General features: G+C 47.4%; 1 protein-coding gene across 2 annotated transcripts in view; it reads left to right on the top strand.

Moving 5' to 3' along the window:
* Window positions 1-1,645: 1,645 nt before the first annotated feature.
* CCDC102A (coiled-coil domain containing 102A) overlaps window positions 1,646-15,216 on the top strand; it is a 37,190-nt gene continuing 23,619 nt past the window's right edge. For both annotated transcript variants that reach the window (XR_014567269.1, XM_083751456.1), the window contains exon 1: window positions 1,646-2,377. The gene's annotated coding sequence lies outside the window, so the exon portion shown is untranslated. The remainder of the gene's footprint in view (window positions 2,378-15,216) is intronic.

Here is a 15,216-nt window from a genome sequence, read left to right as displayed (position 1 = left end):
CACTTCCCAAAATGCACAGGCATAGGACTGTTCCACTTTCAACCAACCCTCACGGTTGGGACGTTTCTCCTCAAGTTTAACTACAACCTGCTTTCCCTAGCCATTTCCACCCATTGGTTCTAGCCCAGCTCTCCAGAGAAGCAGCCCGCTCCATTGTTTGCGTGAGAAAAGCCCTCCAGATATTTAAAGGCTGCTACCATGTCTCCCTCTTAATCCCCTCTCCTCCCGGCTAAACATACTCGGCTCTTTCAACTGTTCCATATAGGAGTTTTGTTTCCATAATGGCATTCCAGAAAAATGCTATAACTGCAGCGTACACACACAATCCCTAGAACGCTGCCAAATACAGTTCATAAATCTTCTCTTGTTAATGACAAAAGCATCGCTCTCTTGGAATGATGTTGCCTGGCCAAGCAGCTGCTAGACATATATATATAGTGTGTGTGTGTTTCACACATATATGAATGAGAAATAGAGAGCGCTACATTGTGTATTATTGGCACGATCCAGCAAAACTGGGGCAGCCTAGCTGTGAGGGTGCAAACCACACCTAGGGTCCCATGAACAAGAGCCCCCTGGACCCGCCCCTTCTTGTAAGACTTCACATTTGGAGGCAGCAATGCTTCTGAATCCCAATTGCTGCAAAGCCCAGGAGGCAAGAATCCTCTTGTGCTTGGGTCCTGCTTGAGGTTTCCCACAGGCACCTGGTCGCTCACTGTGATGCTGGTTGGATGTTGAACAAACTAGAGGAGCCACTGGCCTGACCCACCAGGCTCCTCTTATGTTCTCTTCCCCCATTGCGACCTGTCTTGCCCAAAGACCCTCCAAAACCTAGAGCAGAAACTGAAAACATAGCTATGCAGATGGTTAAACCACATCCCACCAGTGTCAGTAGTGGCTGGACATTACCCAAATAAATATTTGTTTTTAGATTTATATCCTGGGACCTGTAGCTTACCCTTACAGAGATAGTGCTATCACAAGAGATAGCAAAGTTCCCAGGATTACCGTATTTGGGGGAAACCATGTGATTTGACTGCATGATGTGCACACAGCTGTTGCTGCAATGCAATACATTTACCTGAAGCCATCCCCATTTGAAGTCAATGGTGCTTACTCCTGAGTAGGCATGCCTGAGATTGCTTTCAGCTTGGCTTAAGCATCTGGTGTGCCACAAGTCCCTGCAGCTTGGTCCCACACACAGGTTACCCAGAAGTGACTCTCCTTCCACACCATCAGGGCTTCCTCTTAAGTGATGGTGGCAGAAGCAGGAGCCATGCAGCCCAATTCCATCCACAAGTGCTTGGGAATAGCATTCCAAGGTGCACAAGCTTTAGATCACTCTTTTCACCTCCTCTGATTTTGTTATCTAAGTATCTTTGGCCCTCCTCACATAGTGAGATGGTCACTATGGACATAGCAAATATTTTTGTTGGGGGGGCAGAACCGATGTGATTGGTCAGTTAGTTAAGTACTTCTATTGTTTTACTTGATTGGGGAGGCAGCTGCCCCCCCATGCCCATGGTCATACATGTAAGAAGTCTTTAATTTGAACAGCATTTGGACAGGAAGATGTGTAAAGGAAGAAACAGAATGAAACAAACGCTATGCAAATATATTTTGAAGTGTATTTAATTTCCCACCAAACTTTCTTTAAAAAAAAACAGTTTAACAAATAACAGGTCCACGATTGTTTGGTTAATTTCCATAGTCAACGTCCTTCTACTTTTTTTCTATTATTTTGTAGGTTTCCGTTGACAGTCCTTTCATATTCCGGTAATAGCAAGGAAATTTCATGTTCCAAGTTGTTTTTTTAAAACATTTTCTTTTACACGAACTCCCCTGAGCATGGCCTTCATCACGTCCCAGATAGTTTGGTGTTATAAACTGGTTGCTAAGATATCCGAAATGAGAAGACTACCCCCAAGAGGCTGGCAATCTTGTCGGCACTTTGAAAAATCTCCAGACCCGAGGAGCACCCATTCTACAATACTGTAAATACCCGCCAGCGAAGCACCAGTGAAGTAAAAAGAAAAGAAACGGTTGCCAACGACCTATTTGCAGTCAGTCCCTCCCCTTACCCCAAAAAATTAATCTGGAAGCCCCCTCGTTTATTTTAACATAAGAACTCGAGCCTGCCGCAGCGTCATGTGCGAAGGCGCCCCTTCCCTCGCCTTCTACCTGCTCCTGGCTCAGCCTTCCCAGACAACGCCAAGCCCCCCTCCGTCTCCCCCCGTGTTTCCTTCAACTCCGAAGGGGAGGAGACTAAAAAGTTCTCCCTCTCCTCCAGCCGCGACGGCAGCGGCAATCCGAGCCACGGCAGCAAGGCAGACGGAAAGCGCGCGCCCGAGCCGAGGCGCCATCGGGGGCCGCCGAGGTGAGGGAGAAGTCGGGGGTCGGAATGGGGCGCCCGAAAGCGGGGCGGGGAGGATAGGCACCCCCACTTTCCTCGTCCTGGCGGGAAGGGTGGTGGGGAGGGAAGGCGCGGTCATCCTCCATATGCATCCCCGGCAAGTCTCGATGCTGCGCTCGCGGGTGGGCTCTTGCGGAGGGGTCGCTTCTCTCCCTCCCCCCAGAAAAAGTAGCCCCCCCCCCGGATTTTCTCTGCCCGGTGCCTGCAGCGGGGCGGTGGGGGAGTGAGTCCGGGAAGAGCCGCCCGCGCGCTTGGAGAGGTTTCCAAGGCGCAGCGCTTGGGAAGGGCGAGGAAGCGCCGTCGCCTGTCCGGGCCGGCCCAGCTATGCGGGGAGGGGGGCGTTTGGAATGCCGGGGGGGCTGGCGGCGCTTCTCAATGGGGAGAAGCGCCCTAGGTGGTCACTCTCCTCGGCCAATGGTTGGGCGGGAGGACGGCGCCGGCCAATGAGAGGTTGGCGCCTGGGAACGAATGTAGCCAAAGAAGGCGCTCTCGGCCAATGGGAGAGCCGACGGGCAAGGCCGGGGGAGTGTGAATGGGTGAGTGGCAGCGGCGCTTGCAGCCTTGTCCCTGCAGCTGAGCCGAAGATAGGGGCTCGTGGGGTTTGTTGTGTAATCGGCCCACAGCCCTGGAGAAGGACTTTTCTTTTTGGAAAGTCGGAGGGAAAGGGGTGACTCATGTGTGGCTTTGATGGGGAGGCTGAAGCAGATGCTGAAGTCCCGGTATTTTTGCAGCTCTGGTTCCAAATGCTTGAGAGTGTTAGACAGACGTGGGAGCTGATGCTTTGTATCTCTGAAGGTCCCAGGTTCACTGCGAGAGACTCCAGTGTTTGGAGCTGCTGCCAATTTGTTTGTTTGTTTGTTTATATTTATATATACCACTATATCACCAAAATGTATCAAAGTGGTTTACAACAGTAAAAGTAAGATAAAACCATATAATAAAAGCACGAAAAGTTGAAAACAACAAAGCTAGAAGCTAAGATCAGTAGACCATTGTGGGGGGTGTACTCTTAATTGCCTACATAGACCTGACAGAACAGAAAAGTTTTCAGCAAGTGTTTAAAAGTTGGCACAGAAGATGTCTGCTGAATCTCCCTTGGCAGAGAGTTCCACAGGACAGGGTTTGGTTTCTTCTTGTTGTCAAACGAGCCTCACCAACTCTGAGAAGGACCAGAAATGCTCCTGCAGGTGATCTCAGTGGTCAAGCTGAGATATAAGGGCTTAGGCAGTCCATGAGTGTCAACAATATTGAGCTGAATGAACTAATGGTCTGACTTGGTGTAAACGTGTTGGTGGACCAGATGCATCTTTGGTCACAGATTTTAGCTGAGTGGTAGAGCATCTGGTTTGCATTCAGAAGGCCCCAGATTCAATTCCCAGCATCTCCATGTAAGGCTGGGAGAAACCCATGTTCAAAATCCTGGAAAGAGCTGCCATTCAGGGTAGACAAGGCTGAGCTGGTTGGGCCAATGATCTGATGTGGTATAAGGCAGCTTCCTATGTTCCTAAATTCAGGTTGTACAATCAGCATCGATTGGGAGGCCTTATGCAACAGATTCACCTCCCCAAAAGTTTGGACCTTATGTGACAAGAAATGTGACATGAAGATGCACTGGACGGTGAACATAAGAATAGCCAATGGCCCTTCTAGTCCAGCATCCTATTCTCACAGTAGCCAACCAGATACCTGTGGGAAAGTGTGGGATGACCCCGATGCAACATCATTTAGCCTCCCCACATATATATGTGGATGCAAACTCAATAAACAGCTTGTCATTTATTCAACTCTTGACATTCTATTTTTATTGCCATTTTTCTGCCCATTTCAAGACTCTGGTGCAGCATTTTCATGCATACTTTGTCCCCATCACATAAGACAATAAATTTGTGTGCAGGTGGTTTGTGACAGGCACTTCCTAAGCCCAGCACCTCAGACAATCACATTCAAATTTATTAATAAGGCAACTCAAATGCAGGTTGTAGCAAAACAAAAACACATGAGCATAAATTATACAGGACAAAAAACCCTGACCTATACAATAGATAAGGCATACATAAAAAAAAAGAATCCCTTGGGCACCTGCCACTAGATCAGCCTCAGGATGAGGACTCCTGTAAATGTTATTTATAGCTGTGCCAGAGAAGAAATTGCAGGAGGTGCTGGTCTTTGTTCCTGTGTGCTACAAGCTGTGCCTCTCCAAATTCCTTCTGGAACATTGTGCTGTATTTATTTGGGAATACTTGTATGCAGTTCTGTGGTCCAAGGGCTCCCAAAATGCTATACATAAAATGTTGCAATAACAGTTGGTCCATAAAAACACAATGAAAAATAAAAACAGCAAGAACATAAAAAGAGCCTATTGCACCAGCCCATTGCCCATGGCCTATCTAGTCCAGCATCCTGTTCTCACAGTGGCCAACCAGGTCCCCAGGGGGACACCCACAACCAGGACCTGAGAAGAACAGCAGCGTCTAGCATCCCTCCCTAGTATCACAGACCTCCGATATAGCAGGTCTCAAGAGCATCATCATGGCAGCCATGCCCAGCAGCAGGTTCCTGCCTCCTTGATTCCTGTTCGTTGCGGTACATACATTGGGTTTAGGCAATTAGGCTGCCTTGACAGCAGTGGGCTGACCATCGTCCGTGCCTTGTACTTATCCAATTAAGACTCTCCAGCACCCTCCCATTAAGGTTTCCTGGAGACTTTTCGAGCTTGGCAGAGCTGTTGGCTGCTCCACTCTGGTTGCAAATCCTTCAGGAGCTTGAGTTAATTTCAGCTCTTGAAAGCAAGAGGCGCTCTGCAGAGGGGAGCCTATGAAATGCACAGAAGCCCCCGCAGAAGTATTTGAAGAACCCATGCATTCAGGGGTCAGTCACACTCTGCCACAGATGCCCTATGGCTATGCCTATGGCTGCTGAGCATGGCTTGGGTTCTTCCACTGGCAGTGGGAACAGGGAGACCCACAAATCCTGCCTGAGTTTCTCGGCTAGTAACTAGAATTCTGTGCCACAAAAAGCTGCATTTTGTGACCTTTATAAATTATGCAGATTTGTTTTCTGATTTCTCCCACCTGTATTGTTGCTAGTTGGGATGAGAAAGAGCCCTGCAAAGCGTATACAGGGATTCCTCTGGCTGCTTGGCTTTTCCTAGGCATTGACCACAAACCTTCAGGCAGCTGTAAGGAGTAGAAGCTTTCCTTGAAAACAAAACAGAATCTGCCCAACCTTCCCTACAGACCCACTTGGGTGTTAAGATCAGCAGAGAGACCCTCATGGTATTTCTGCTGCCTCAGACTATTGGCAGATGAAGATCAGGAAAGGGCATTATCTTGCTGCCCCATAGCTGTGAAATTCCATCCCCATAGAAGTATGGCTGGTACCTTATAGTTTCAGTCATAAGCTGAAGGAGTACCTGCCTTTGGCATCTGAAATATACAGTATAGAAATATAAGGATCCTTTGGCATCTGAAATATATATAAATATTAGGAACCAACCTATTATTCTTATTGTACATTGTTTAAATTAACTGATTTTAATACTGTTGTAACCTACCCTGGGACTATTTGGAGAAAGAGAAGTAAGATATCAAATAAATGAATAACCTGGTGCCCTCCAGATGCCTTGGACTACAACTCTCATCAGCCCCAGATGTGTTGGCTGGGCTTGATGGGAGTTGTAGTCCAAAGCATCTGGAGGGCACCAGGCTGGCATAAGGCATATATGATGCCCCGATAATAGGGTGGCCAGGTACTATATTATGAGAGGACTGGCCAACTCTTATCTTTGATAACTATATACAAAAATGATATTTCAGTAGCTGCATATTTTCTGAGTCCTGAGCAGAGCAGTGGGGGGGGGGGCAGGGGGAGACCTTTGCTACTGTTGTTCCTTAGCTTTTAAGAACATCAGAAGATCCTGCTGGATCAGGCCCATGGCCCATCTAGTCCAGCATCCTGTTCTCACAGCAGCCAACCAGATATCCCAGTGGGAAACCTGCAAAGCAGACCTAAATGCTAAAGCACTCTCCCCTCTGCAGTTTCCAGCAACTGACGTTCAGAAGCATAACTGCCTCTGGTTGTGAAGCCAGAGCATAGCCATCATGGTTAGCAGCCAATTCTAACACCGCCACCACCCCAATCCTTGTGTGTTAAACACACCAGTTTCAGCCTTTGTGTGTTAGTCTCTTGTCTGCCTGTTGCGATATTGCAAAGGCTAGAGAATCTTCAGGAGTTTCCACCATCTCTGCTACCCCACTATCTTGCTTGCATCTTGGACAAAGGAATAAGCAAAAGGGGCTGCCAAGCCTGGGCTGGTTGAGGGGGAGGAGGGTAGCTGTGGAAAAGGACTCCTTCCTCGTAGGAAAAGATGCTTTGTTCGCACAGCTGGTTTAGCCATTATGCGCTTGAGCACCAGCCAAACCAGGGTCCCTCTTGCGCTGCAGTTGTCTGCCACATGGTGCCTCCCTTTTTTCCTTCCTGCATTTGTCTCTTGATCCCATGGCAGAGAAGCATCCCCCCCCCCCCCCAATATCTCTTGGGGAAAGGTAGCGGCATTGAGGTCATCTGCTAGGTTTGATTTCCGGTATGGATCTTCTTCTTCTGCTATTGTTGGCAGTGATACTGAGCCTTCCTTATGGCCCATTTACTTTTTGCTTGGCGGGAAAATAATCAGCAGCTAAATGTGCAAAGTCCCATCTATCCAAAAACCACATGCACATCGGAATGCAGAACCGAGTGCTGTTATCTATCAGTATTGCTCATTCAGTAGCAGACCCGCATCTTTGGCTGTGCGCAGCAACCGAAGAGTGACATAGAAAGCTGCCTTATACTGGGTCAGATCATTTGACCATGTAGTTCAGTATTGTCTACACTGACCAGCAGCAGCTTTTCAGGGAGTCTTTCTCAACTGTCCTTCAATATGGCAGGAATTGAAATTGGGACTTTCTGCATGCAAGGCAGATGCTCCACCACTAAGCTACAGCCCTTCCCTTAAAAATAAAGTAAGATTCCAATCATAGAATTGTGGATTTGGAACTTGGATCCCTGAGGATAATCTAGTACAACCTCCTGCAATGCTGTCCCATAGTGGGATTGAACCTGTGACCTTGGTGTTATCAGCACCGTCCTTATGGTTCCAAACAGTGGGCTGATTTAAATAGGAGCCAAGGAAGTTGCCTTATACCAAGCCAGACCAATTATCTATCCCACTCTGTATTGCATACACTGACTGGCAGCACCAATGGGTTTTTCCCAGCCCTACCTGAAGATGCTCTGCTACTGAGCGATGGCCCAACACATCAACTGGGAATACATCAATGGGCCTTGCATGTCTGGAATCTTGCAGCACTGCAGAAATGCATAGAAACCCCAAAACACTTCCCTCTCGCGTTCCCTTTGGACGGGAGCAGCTGGCATTGTGGAGTTTGGTGGAGGCAGTCTGGGGGCCTCTGAAGGGCTCGGTGGAAAACGAGCAGACATCCCGCCCCTGAAAATGAGTAGACCCCTGCCGTCCTCCTCCTCCCTCCTGCAATGTCTGCTTGGTGTCTGGCTGCTAGCACTGGGGTCCTTTCATGTGGGCAAAGCTCTCTGCAGATGGGCATGCCTGCAAACAATTAGGACGAGCTGTGGGCGGTGCAATTTCTGTGGCTCTGGTGGATCCTTTCCAAAAGGCAAAAAGACACACACACACACACCCTCCCCCAAATGGAGCAGAAACACTAATATGTAGAGGTGAGGAGATTTGGGGCATATTTTTTGTTTCCTCAGGCAAAATACCCCCCCTACCATTATTATTAGTAGTAGTATGAGTATTATTAGTATTATTATTATACCCCACCAATCTGGCTGAGTTTCCCCAGCCACTTTGGGCCGCTTTACAGAACATATAAAAACATACTAAACCTTGTCTTGTAGCATGTTGAGTGGTCAAGGATCTGATTTTTCTGCCTCTTTCTTCCTCCTCTTTGAGCTGGTGACAATCAAGAGGCTCTGGATTGTGTCTCCTAGAATGAATTAACGTAGAATTAACCTAGAGTTGCTAGGTTAATAGTAGTCCTTATCCTTTTCAGACCTAAGTTCCACCTGTTTCCCAGACATGCCTTTCAGGATCCACATCTTAATATATATCTTTTTGCCATTTATTTTTCTGATAGTGATTCTTGCCTTGCAAGGGGTTGGAGTAGATGCTCCTTTGGGTCCCTTCCAACTCTGCAGGTCTATGATTCTACAGTAAAGATGCTGTTACAACCCACTTACATGAGGCAGCAACTGAGTGGGCAGGACAGGGGAACGTTTTGCCCATGAGGGCCACGTGCAGTGATAGGTGGGCAGTCTGGGGCCACATGCCAGTGGGCATCATCCAAGCCAGTGATGGGCAGAGTGGGCTGGGCTGCTGGTGGGAGAAGGGATGCAGGGCCACCCCATCAATGCATCTGGGGCACGAAACAGCTTTGCCTTCTCTTTGGAACTTCACCTTTTTTCCAAAGTTGAAAAGCCCCAAATATTGTGGAGTTAAAAATAACTGTAATGTAAGGCACACCTGCTGGAATTCCAGCTTCCAGACAGCAAATAACAGCACAGAAGCCTTGCCTTCTTCTCCAACTAACCATCCTAGTCAAGGGGGGTGCAGCCCCTGGTTATATTGCACTTACATTTCCATACTAAACATTACCCCCCTGATCCTGGCTCAGCTTCTTCAACCTCTTGTTCCTTTTAGAGCAACTGCCATCCCTGCCACTCAGAACCAAATACTTCCTCCCTTCTGCTGTTTCCTTTTCCTCCTAGAAAGTCCTAAAAGGATTGAGCAGCTCAGCCCCTCCCAGGTGATACATTTCCAGAGCAGACTTACCAGTATGTCAGCATCTCCTGTCCTGTTTGATTTATTTAACCAGCTTAAACCATCATGCCTTTAGGCAGGCGGTGAGTTGGTGCTTAACAAGGAAGGCAACCGGCACAAGCTGGGTGTGCCTGGATTTGCAAAGCCCCTCTTGAGACATCCTCAGCTCACCTCTCCCTGCCCTGAGCTTCCCCTCTCTTTAAAAGGGCAGGAGGGGTAAGCAATGCCTGCTCTCCGAACCCGTGGGATAAGGGGGTGCTATCCTGGCTAAAATGTGACCGTGAGCTCCCATAATCCTTCTTGCTTGTCTGGATGGAGGGTAGAGGTGTGTGTGTATTAAAAATTAGACAACTGTTGGGGGGTTACATTTATAGCTCTGCCCACTTCTACCTCTGGTCCTGCCCACCATTGGCACATAGCTCTAGGAACCGCCACCCCCAGGTCCAGAAATTTTATTGAAAAGCATTGAACTCAAGGTTCTGCCCCCTCCCCTGTAGAAGCCTTCAAGTTCTCTCTATTGTGTTCTGCCCCCTCCCACAAAATTCCTGGTTGCGCCCATGCTAACATTTACATTGTCTTTTTTGTAAAGGACTATACAGTGTCTGTGTTTGCAGGGGGGAAATAACAGCAGTTTTAAGTGCTACAAAAATGCTACCTTGGGAGAAAAGGCCTTGGTCCTATTCCAAAAATGAGTGACAGTTTTGCATTTATTAAACGAAAAGGTCCTTTATTTCTGTGGAAAGGAGAGCATGGTCTGTAAAGAAAATGCCATGCTTTGTAGGGTGATTTCGCCATCCAGCTGGCATTAACTTTACTCAGGAAATTCCTACAGGAACTTGAGAGGTTTGGGGAGATGCCCACTTGTGGCTCCCTTTCAGCACTTAAAAACTGCATCCATTTGCTTTGATTAACGGATGCAAACAAGCAATGGCGGGCTCTCATCTCCCCCACTCTCACTTCTGGCACACATCTGCACATGTGGCAGCTCCACCACAGCTCAGCCTCATGGAGTATGTTTGCTTTGTGCATGGGAAACCTTGACAGCAACATCTTCAAGCCTTCCTGGTCTGCCAGCGTGTCTCTCTGTGGCCATCTGCTATGTCCTGAATGGCTTCCATTCCCCCGACTGCTCCTCCTTCTTGGCTGTGTCTCCTCCAGTGATTTACACACCTCTCTGTCCTTTTAACAGGCATCCTCTTTCTTAGCAGCCTTTTCCTATTTGTTTTTTTAAAGGGTATAAAGATGTGAGAGAGTGGGGAGGAGCATACTAGGTAGCAACGGGTGGGGGATGTTGAACATCCTGGATGAATTTTGTGAACACCCCAACATTTTTTCCTATATTTCCCCAACTCTCCTTACGCAATTTATAAGGGAAAAAATGCTCCTTTTCCCTTATGGTGTACCCAAGAGCCCATATAGAGTCCTTTTGTAGGTTCTCTATTGGTAGGAGAAAATAGCAGAGGTCAACCAGAGAATATTGAGAAGCAAAGCAACTAGTAAACCTGATCTTTATTAACTGTTGCAACAGGTTGCTCACAACCACATGCAGGAGGCAGGAGGGACCCTGAACAATGGTGTGCAAGCCCTTATATAGACTTTTGAAATTGTCTACCCTGCAGCCCAAGACCACCACCCCCCATACATCATACATACATACATCATAGAAGGGGCAGTCTACAACAGAATCCTGTCTGGCAGGAAAGCTGTTGATGGGTTTACCTGGCTATTAATGGGTTTACCTGGACAGCCTGGTTATTCTTTTGTGATAATAAATACTTAATTCCTGAGTCCAGGTCACAGGCTCGCCCTATTCATATCTTAAATGTGCCCTTAAGGCAGGATTTGTGAGCAGACAGACAATGGGGAGGTTTTCTCATTTCTTCCCTCCTTGCAGAGAAACATTTGAGATCAATTCGGAATGGACAAAATGGTTTCAGGACTTTTTCCTGTACTGTTTCAGACATATATTTATGTATGTGTTTGCTTAATACATTTATTTTATATCTTAGACCTCATAATTCTCATAACACAACTAATGCTAGCAATCACATGTAGCTGATGCTCACAGGTGAATCTCCGACTTTTTAGACGTTCACAACATTAGATTACCAGCTGTTTCATACAATTGCCGACAGCTGCTCTATTTCAGACATTCACTTTTAAAGTATATCAAGTACAAATTGGGGTAGAGAAATCTGTGGCCTTCCAAATGCTGTAGGAATCCCATCAGCCCTGCCTAACATTGCCAGGAACAATTGGAGGTGTAGTCAAGAAACATCTGGAGGGCCACATCTGCTTGTTGCTGTGGAGGACCACGGCTTGTGTAAAAGCCAATTGCTTTTCAGCACAGTCTTGGAACATATATGCAGGAAATCAGCTGGGTTTGCAATTTGATGCACCTTTGCTGGCAAATGCAAGGCTTGCTGTCTCCCTGTGGCTGTGTCAGGCTGCCTTACATCCATTCCACCATGAGCACCTCTTGAGCCAGGATTGAAAGCTTGCAGATCTCAGTCCAAGTACACGTGGAACCTCCAAATTGGACCTTTCTCACATGGTTTTAGAGCTGGGCCCAGAAAATACTGTGAATTGCTGGAAACCATCTGGGGCAGTAGGGGGCAAGGCAGGAGGAACAGGGCATAGGTTTGGAAGATCTCACAGATCTCTGCCTATTTGCAAGCCTCTTGAGATTGAGAAGGGTCCCCTGTCACCATTTAGGGGGCTTCTGCCTCCAGCTGCTTGTCTGTTAAGTAGAGAGCAGCAGACTTGTGGACTGGGGCTGGGGGAAGGAGAAAGGCAGCCAAGGAATTTGGATTGGAAAGCTGTGTCTGGAAGAGGCTCCATCTTTCCTTGTTATGTTTTTTGGTTTCTTGTGGGTGGATGCAAATGCAAGCCAGACTTCCTGTGAGAGGGAGGAAAGGGGCCCGGGATTTCTCTGGATCATCTTTAGGCAGCCAAGAGAGTGGAGCAGTCGAAGCAGTAGAGGGTGAGAAAGTGGTAGAGTTGGGATAGGTTTGGGCAAATGCGGCGAATGCTGAGGGTGGGAGCAGGGCAAGGTGCCGCCATCTCTGAGACAAGCTTCACTATTGCATGCATATATGAATGATTTAAACACACAGTCCCTCCTAACTGGGAGATTTGTGTATGTAATAATAGATTCCCAACAAGCATATATGAATGATTTAAACACACAGTCCCTCCTAACTGGGAGATTTGCCTAAACTGCCCCATCCCAAGGCATCACCCCTGATTAATGCTGGCAGGAAGACATCACTTGTTTCTGTCATACCAGGGACCAGTTTCTTTTGTATTGAATCCATACCCCGCCCTTCCTCCCCAAGGATCCCAGAGCAGCAAGCAAACACACAACTCAAAAACAAAAAGCAAACACCTTCAGAACAGTTTATAGCAGTGGTGTCCAAACTTTTTTCAAAGAATTGAAGTTGTTGAGCTTTTTTTAGGATTGCTAGATTGCTACCCACAGAAATTCTTGGGTTTAACTTACATTTACACATAGATGTTGAGGGGAGACAGAAGAGAACAGTGACTGTGGTCAAACTTCAATGAAACAAGCTCTCCATTATTATTGGCATCTCATTTCCAGGGCTTTAACTCCTGAGACTCTACAGCAGCCTTTGTAAACCTGTTGCCCCAGATGATGGAGACTACAACATGCAGCAGCAGCAGCAGCAACAGATAGCATAGCATGAGAACTTAGGCATGATTTGATGAAGTGAACATGCGCGAGGCCCGACCATTTTGCCTGACCTTCTTAGAATCATTAAAATCAAATGCAAATTTTATGCAATGATTTTATACAAAGTTTATTGCAAATGGCATACTTTTCATTTCGTTACATGGATGACAAATCTATACAGGTGTTAAATCACTCTGCCTTTCATATCTGAAGGCCAGATGAAAAATAAATCCAGAAAGCTGAAATATATGTCAGGAACATTATAAAGTACATTATACAGTAATAAAGGTTGTCTGTCAACTTTTAAGTTCACAACATATGAACAGGAACATAACACCAGGTATACTTGTTGTGCCCAAATATATTTATACCTGATTTAGACCAACTGACATTAACTGGGATATTACAATGTATTCATCTCAATTGGGGGGGGCATGCCTGCACTAATGTGAAGGGTGAAACAGAGATCTTCTGGACTGCAACTGAGGGATCCCCGCCCCCTCCTGCTTGCACATAAGTAGGAGTGGGATCAGGGCTGCTCTGATGGGATCCCTGTCCCCTCCTGCTTGCACGAAAGTTGGAGTTGGGATGGGGCTGCTCCGATAGGCAGTGCAAAGTCTCCCTTCCCAGCTGAGGGATCCCCACCCCCTCCTGCTTGCATGCAAGTAGGAATGGGATTGGGGCTGCTCCAATGGGAAGGGAGGCACCACGCTGCCTGAGCCTCACCACCACTGCTGCTCACGGCCCTCCTTCTCCTCCTTCCATGCCTGACCCACTGCGCACCGCTTCCCCACCACCACCGAAGACCCAACAACTCAGGGGTCCCAGGCTCATGGAGAAAGGAGACAGAAGCCTTGGAGGAAGGGGAAACATGGCGGTTGAGGTCAAGGCGGCAGCCACCTCTCTGTCACCTCCATCACTGCAGTATCAACGTCCCGAACGTGTACTGTAGTATTTATTTATTTAGCCTCACACCCCCACCGACCAGATTGGTTGACCCAAGGAGTCACGCAGCTGGGGACTCCCTAATGGCACAGGGGCTCGCCACGCCCCCCATACAGAAGGGAGAGCTCATGACGAGCCCGCAAAAAGGAAATGGCTTTGATGGGCAGGCGCTTGGGAGCCGCAAGAGATTGCTTTTTCAAAATGGCCGGTGGGGGCCATTAGAAACCAGTCAGGGGGGCGCAAGTGGCCCCTGGGCTGGACTCTGGACATGCCTGGTTTATAGTGTTTAAAAAAACAATTGCAATCAAAAACAGTCCAAAACAGTTACAGTTAAAAGCATTCTTCCATCCAGTAATCTCAGGGTTTCCAGGAATAGTACCCTTCACCCACCAAATGCGCCTAGGCAAGCTGAATAGTCACTTCTTTCTCACAAGCTGCTCTGTTCATCAGCATTCTATTGTTGACACATTTCCCCTCAGCAGCTGGAGTGTCCACCAACATCCCATAGTATCACAGGAACTCACGTCAATGGCTAGGTTGGTGCCTCATATGCAGAAAGATGTCTATGTAAAATGTGACTCTTTACGAGACTCCTGTTTTGCCATACTGTATGTGACCGGGAGTGAACATTTTTGCCTCCCAGGTAGGAAAAATGGTTCTCTCAAGAGCCGGTTCACTTCTCTGCCTAATGCCGCCTGCCTCATTTTTAAGCACAGGCCAAAGGCAAGTGATCCATTTTATCTTTAGCCACTGGAGAAACTGTGTGGGTATTACTTAATGACAGCCTCTTGGCAGGCCCGCTGGCCTCAGTCTGTGCCTTTGTGGTTTCCAATTTCCGTTGCATGTCTGTGTGTTTGTATCAGTCTGAATGCAATTATCCTCCTTGCTTTTGTTTGTTCCCTTTCTTCCAGGCTAAAAATTTATTCCTCCGCCTGCTCCCTCCAATTTTGTCCGTCTCCTTCCTACAGTTTCCAGGCCAGGTTCCAGAAGGAGTTGAAAATGACATGACGTCACCTTGTGCCCTGCTGCTGCTGCTGCCCCCAGCATTACTTTCCTCTGAGAAAGGGGTAGATCCCTTTCCAGGCTCTGTTGCCAAAGCACAAACTGAACCCCTTTGCATTAATTTAAACAAGGAATGATCGTGTGCTTTTGCAGTTTGGGATATACATTTTCAAGCTGCTCTCGGAGACCACCCTTTCAAACCATTTTAGCATGTGTGGGGAGGCAGGGGGATGTTGATATGATCAAGTAAGATTTAGTAACTCTGGCTTCCAGACAGGAACTATTGCACACGGGTCCGTTGGATCTTATTTTTCTGTGTGTGCATTT

Source organism: Podarcis gaigeae (assembly GCF_964106915.1).
Source record: "Podarcis gaigeae genome assembly, chromosome: 8".
Lineage (NCBI taxonomy): Eukaryota > Metazoa > Chordata > Lepidosauria > Squamata > Lacertidae > Podarcis > Podarcis gaigeae.
The sequence above is the reverse complement of the archived record's forward strand: the minus strand, read 5'-3'. Positions and strand labels throughout refer to the sequence as shown.